General features: G+C 40.4%; 1 long non-coding RNA gene across 1 annotated transcript; it reads left to right on the top strand.

The window, feature by feature from the left end:
- The first annotated feature begins 2,513 nt into the window (after positions 1-2,513).
- LOC103094916 (uncharacterized) lies at positions 2,514-5,729 on the top strand. Its single transcript, XR_457624.2, has 3 exons — positions 2,514-2,664; positions 4,304-4,389; positions 4,906-5,729. It is a non-coding gene; the product is annotated as an uncharacterized LOC103094916 (long non-coding RNA).
- Positions 5,730-6,995: the final 1,266 nt, after the last annotated feature.

Below are 6,995 nucleotides of genomic sequence, written 5' to 3' on the forward strand. Positions count from 1 at the left end.
TTTTTTAAGTCAGCCTAGCGTAGGGGAATTCTGAATCAGAGAACCTGGGTTTGAATCTCAGTTCTGCTACTTTCAACCATGGCCAAGCCACTTCCTCCTTGGGTCTATTTCAGAGTGGGGAGCATTTTGTAATAGTACTAGGATTGGAGAGACCAGCCCTGGAAGGAGCAGAAAGCCCTAAGATGAGAAGCAGATTGGTCTACTTCCAAATTTATCTACAAAGTAAAAATAAAGATTTAAGGCTTGTAGTTTTGCATGTAAATGTGACATTATCCAAGCTAGAAGAATGTGAAAGAGAGAAGAGATGGGGTGGGGGGGGAGGGGATAGCAGAGAAGGAAGAGGAGAGGAGGAAGGAGGAAAAGGGGAAGCAATAGTTACACATACACAGAGAAATACAGGAAAAGTAGAGAATGGCAGAGTGGGGATGAAATGAATGAATTAATGAATAAGTGAAAAAGCATGTAAGAAGTTCTGTTACTCATCTAAGAGATTTTTAAAAACAAATAATCATTCTTTCAAGGAGCTCACATTCTAGTACAGGATGACTACACATGTAGGAAGTTTCAGCTCTGGAGATGATGGAATGACCCAGTAGTCCTTTGGGTGCCAAGATAAAACAAATGGTACAGCACTCCACCTACATTAGGCTAGTTCTTTTCCTTATGAGGTCCTGATGGGGCATTGTGTGGCTCAGGAGGCAGAACAGAGACCTGGAGACTGGAAGTCCTGGATTCAAATTTGAACTCAAATACTTTCCTAACTGACTGACCCTGGACAAGTCACTTACCTCCCATTGCCTAACCCTTACCAGTCTTCTGCCTTGGAAACAATACTTGGCATTGATTCTAAGACAGAAGGTAAGGGTTTTTTAAAAGAATAAAAAAGGAGGTACTGAAGTAGCCTCTAAGTGGTTCAGTGGATGAGAGCAGGTGTGGAGAGAGGTCCTGGGTTCAAGTATGACCTCAGTTACTTCCTATATGTGTGAGCCTGGACAAGTCATTAACCTCATTTGCCTAGCTCTTTCCTTTCTGTCTTACAGTTGTTACTAGGACAGAAAGTAAGGGATTAAATTTTTTGAAAGATAAAGAGGTACTGAAACTCTCCTTGGAGAGTTGATTATTTCTGGGGACCTACAACTAAGGTTGCTGATGTTGCCTTCTGATCACCTGAATACAAGAGGCTACCAGGAGTTCCAGCCCTCTCTGTGACCTGATAGCTTGACTGAATCCAGGAAGCTATGCTTGGTTGAATCAATGTGAGTGTCCTCACTGAATGTCCTTGCTTAATGTTCTTCCTCTGCTATGGTTAAATAAACCTCCTTTTGTTAACTCTTGAGTGATGTGGGAGCACCAAATTTCCTGATTTCATTCTAATTTCATTCTCAGTTCCTTTAACTGTAAAATGGGCATGGAACTCCTGTCCTGCCTACCTTATTGGAGCATAGATTTAGAGCTAGACATTAGAGTTTATACATTATACATTATATATGTATAAACATAATATAAAGTTTATATGTATGTAATTCTACAGATGAGAAAACTGAGACCAAGAAAAGTTATTTAATGTGCCCAAAGTGATAGAAGTGGCAGAGGTGAGATCTGAACTCAAATCCTTTGATTCCAAATTAAGTACTCTTTCCACTCCAACCCTCTCAGGCAGTCTGTCAGTCAACAAACATTGTATGAAGGGTCTACTATGTGTTAGATAATGTGCTAAACCGTGGGAATGCAAAGAAAGCCAGTTCCTGCCCTCAAGGAGCTCACATTCTAATGATGGAGTCAAACTTGTAAACTTTTCATTAAGTATAAGACATATTCAGAAAAAAATGGAAAGTTGTTGCTGTTGTTCATCTTCCTTTTTAAAGAGGGCCAGTGACATCATGGGGTATTGTCTAGACTTGCCTGTGAATTGGATTTATGTGAGGCAGAGTTACCTAAAGTCTTCAGTCTTACTCTCTCCTGAAGTCATGTAAGTCCACTGGATGATCTATGAATCTTCAATGTCTGCCCAAGTTTTAGGGGCCATCATGGCCATTTGAATGAATTGTTCTCATGTATCCATTACACTGAGGGAAGTCTTCATATGCTTGGGATAATATGAAAGAGAATTCTTTACTCTATTGTTTATCCTGAATTAACAATAATTTAAGTACCTCACTAGATTGTGAAAATAGTATTAACTCTCCCTTGTCTACCTTTTGATTGAATCAACACAAGCTTGATGGAGGTGGAGGAGCTCCACACCACGTAGTGAATTCACACCATGCTTAGTGCTAGGTGAGAAGTCAGCAAGATAATTGGAGAGCTCCACCCTTTTTTCTCACTCAGTCAGAAACTTATAAGAGTTCACACCCTCAGAAACTGTGGTTTTAATGCATATTCACCCCTCCAGAAGGTGGAAACTGGTTCTCACAAACTCTGCCCCCTGGGCAGTCCTAGACAATTTGGAAGCTATGAGTGACACCTGTGAAGAAAGGAGGAGACAAGAAGCCACTATAAAAGGCTCTGAATTTCTGAGGCCAGGGAAGTCAACTCCAAGAAGGAAGTTGGCTTCAAGAAGGAAGTCAGCTTAAGAAAGAAAGTCGACTCAAGGAAGAAAATTAGCCTCAGGAGTCACCTTCAGCTCGATTCATAGCCTTGACCTGCCTCTTGGAAGGGACTTGGGTGAGTGGATAGCTGGTTTTCCCTTCCTATCTTCTGGAGAGAGTTTAATTCCTATTGAAGGTCAACACATCCTGGCAGAGTAGGTTCATGTCTTCTCTACCTTTTTGTATTTTTCTACTTTCACTCTTTCCACCTCTGTTGTAAATAAAAGATTTATAATTTTCATATATTTAGCCAAACCATTAATTTTAACCCTTACAATAGACACCCTAACTCATTATCCAATGAAAGGTGCATAATTAGAATTTGGTCCCCAGGGACTCTCTCTCCTAGCATCCCACTTTCCTTCTCACATTACATCCTTACGTTTTGAGGATAAAGTTATAAAAGCTCTCTTTTTGGAGGAATGAGGTTTGTAAGTGCCAGACAGGAGAATTTTTCCATGTGGCTTTACTCAGGCTTTTACTTTTGTTCTTGTATTTTTTCTAATTTAATTGACTATTAATAAACTTTATAAAATGTAATACTTGGAGTTATTGGATATAAATTTTAATCTTACAAAGGTCATCTCAGATGGAAGGCACTGGATGTGGGAGAGAAACAGGAAAGGCCTTCTGCAGAAGGTGGAATTTGAGCTGAGTTTTGAAAGAAGACAGAGGTGAAGAAGGAAGGCATTCCAGGTCTGAGGGACAGCAGGTGGAAAGGCATATTGTTGGGAGAAGCAGTGCCGTGTATTTATTCTAAGATCCAAATGAAATAATGGTATAGAACCACTTTCTAGACTTGACGTCTTTGATATAACAGATATCATATATGATGTGAAGGATTATCACTAAAGTTAGAGATGATGCTTCTAAATGACATCCCTCTACTTTATAAACTCCTATCACTGTTGCCAATGTCTCAGTGTAGCTCCTCACTTGGCCCTGATGAATTCTGACCCTATTATTTCCCCCAGTTCCTCAATAGAAGCAGGCTGCATAGCAGAATGGTCCTTGGTCAAGTCACTGAATTCAGTATTCTAGGCAACTCTTGAAGACTAAATGGTGGGGGCAGCTAAGTGACTCAGTGAATTGAGGACTAGGCTTGGAGATGGGAAGTTCTGGGTTCAAATATGACCTCCAACAATTCCTAGCTGTGTGGCCCTGGGCAAGTCACTTAACCCCCTTAGCCTAGCCCGTACCACTCTTCTGCCTTGGAACTAATATATAGTATTGACTCTAAGGGAGAAGGTAAGGGTTTTTTTTTTTTTAAGATAAATAAAAGAATAAATGGCTAAGAAGGTGCCAGGTGATGATCTGCATTGGTAGAGGGAGTTTCCTCCTCTAAAAGTTCTCTGTACCAATGAAGTCACTGATCTAGTTGCCATCTCCAAAGAAAATCTCAGAAGCCACTATAGGAGTTCCATGTGCTCTTTAAGCCCATTTCTCCTTGTTCTGTCCTCTGGGAAAGAGAGAACAGCTGGTCGTCATCGTCAGTATAATAATGATCTATTCCAATCTCCTAGTTCCTGGCACCTGACCAGGAGGCAGCTGAATCTCTAAAAACCCTCTTTTCCACCCCATCCCCCAACACTGTCCCTTTTAGCTTTAGGGAAAACCTCAATTCTCTTCAACTTGAGCCCCAGAGTCTTTCATAATCTACCAGCGCTGGCATTCTACAGTCCATGATTCTAAGAAACCTGATCATTTCTTCATAGATCATAGAATATCAGACCTGGAAGAGCCATTAGGATTACCAATTCATGGAACGTCAGAGTCGAAAGGAACTTGGAAGCTTCTCTAGGTAAATCACATCTCTTACAAAACTTCACTCCTCCACCTCCTGTCCACCCACCCTCCCCAAACATCAGATATTTACCACTTTCCAGAAGGTATTATGGTGACATATGTTGACACACGTAGGCAGCAGCACAGTATCAGTTGTTATATACTGGGTCAGTTCAACCTGACATTATAGGGTCACAGCCCCCCAATACTGCTTGAAGGATGAACAACAACCAGGTATTCAGGGAATGCACTGAGGGCCTTCAGGGCAAAAGGGCAAGAAATGACAGCTCAAGCCCCAAACCCAACCCCACAGCTTCCCTTCCGAACATGAACCTTTTCCTACTCCTGATTTACCAAGTTACCAATGGCTCAAACAACCTCCCAATCATACAGATGAGGAAACTGAGGCAAGTTTCAAACTGAAGTAATTTTTTTTTCTTCTCTCACCCCTGAGCTCTAAGCCTTAGCTAAATCCTGCTGATTCTACTTCCCCAACTTTTCTCAAATCCAATTTACTTTTATTCTTGTTCAGGACCTCATTACCAGCCTTGGACTAACCTGGGATTCAGGACACCTGGATTTGAATCACCACTTCTTCTGCCACTAAGAAATTAAGCAAGTTGCTTTTACTCCCTGGATTGCAATTTCTTCGTCTGTAAAATAAATCCCCTGGGCTCTATTTTGATATGCTTATGGTCTATAAAGCTAATCTCTATTATACCCCAATATATCCCATGTTTGGTTGTACAGCACATGAATTCTCCTTGTCCTGCACAGTGTTCAAGGCACTAAACTTACTGAAATCAGATAAGTCTGCTCCTGTTCTGCCCCCTCAGGAAGTAAAAAAAAAAAAAGAATGTCATGAGAATGCTGGCTAGTGGCCCTGGCCCCTCCTATTGGGGTGAAAAACTTTATGAGGTACTGGCGGAGCAGGGCACAAAACCTCTTCAGAACAAGATACTGGATCTTGGAACTAGGTCTCTTTCCCCATCTTGACTCTGAGCTCTGTATACAGTGTGCCACCTTCTTTGACTTGGAGATAATGGGCTATCTGCATCCTGTAGCATTTCCAAGAAGGACAGCCAATGCCAGACAAACATGAGCCTCACAACTCTGGTTCCAAACTTGGGAAGTTGGCATTTTTGAAGCTTGTCTTGGTGAGCTTCTCAATGTGTTTTTAAAATTCCTTTAAAAAAACAAACCTACCCAATATTGCCCTTATTTTATGATCTCTGTACACGATTTATGAGAGTTTATGTATATTAACCATTATAATAATGTGTGTATATATGTATATTAGTTTATTGTATATATTATCATACTTATTTGCTAATTTAATAAAATTTATGCATCTGTCTCAAAAAAAAAATCACTGTAGAGTCTTGCTAGTTAGAGCAGCTAAGTGGTACAGTGATTAGAGGGCTAGACCTGGAGTCAAAAAAACTCAAGCTCAAATGTGACTTCAGACACAGAGCTTCCTGACCCTGAGAAAAGATACTGAATCTCCATTTCCTCCTCTTTAAAATGGGGATAATTGATCAGTCCTTTCAGTCTCTTCATGACCCCTGTCAACATGGAAATCGAGAGATCCCTAGTTTACTTAGTTTGAGGATAGAACCCGCAGGTTTTGACCTTGTCACAAGAGAGTTTCCCCCTGAGGGAAGGTCCTTCTTCATCCTCAAACTAAATAAACTGGGCATCTCTAGGTGGGGTTTTCTTGGCAAAGATACTGAAGTGGTTTGCCATTTCCTTCTCCAGCTCATGATGGATGAGGAAACTGAGGCAAACAGAGTTAGGTAACTTGCTCAGTAGTGTCATAGAGATAGTAAGTATCTGAGGCCAAATTTGAATTCAGGAAGATGAGTCTTCCTGACTCCAGGTCAGGCACCCTAACCATTGGGCAAACTACCTATCCCTTCTTGGGGTTGTTTGTCAGGAGTGACAAATGAAAACATATTTGTAAAGCACTTTGCAAGCCTTAAAGAGCTATACAAGTACTAGCCCTTATTAATATTCCCACTCTGATAGTCCATATATCTCTGATTTTATACAGTAGAGGCAGCAGGGAGTAGAAGAAAGGGATCAAGGCTTAGAGTCAGGAAGATATTAGTCTAGATCCCACCTCTGACACATACTAGCTGTGGACTGGGCAAGTCACTTCATGTCTTAATGTCCCAGGAAGCTTTCTAAGATTGAAAATATTAGAGGAGTTGATTTGAATCGATGGAAGGAATTTCCTCAATATGAATTCCCCATACCAATGAAGTAGTCACATCTAGCAGACCAAAAAAAAAAAAGATTCTGTAAATTATTTATAATGTTTGAAATGCAAATCACAAATTACACATTCATTTAATAACCATTTATTGATTATTTTATTAAGCCTGGACTAGGTGTGCCTGCCTTCCTTTGACAGCATAAATTCAAATTACAGATCTACCCTCTCTTAAGCAAACCCAATCAATACATACAAACCCAAATGGACAAAACGCTTAGTAGGATTAGTATGCCTTACAAAAAGATCAATTCATTTGAAAAAGACTTTTCCATAACATTTCTTTCAGTAGATCCTTGACTTGTTGATATAAAACCTAATTCAAGTTACAAAAATTTGACCTGTGG

This window comes from Monodelphis domestica, chromosome 1 (genome assembly GCF_027887165.1).
Source record: "Monodelphis domestica isolate mMonDom1 chromosome 1, mMonDom1.pri, whole genome shotgun sequence".
Classification (NCBI taxonomy): Eukaryota; Metazoa; Chordata; class Mammalia; order Didelphimorphia; family Didelphidae; genus Monodelphis; species Monodelphis domestica.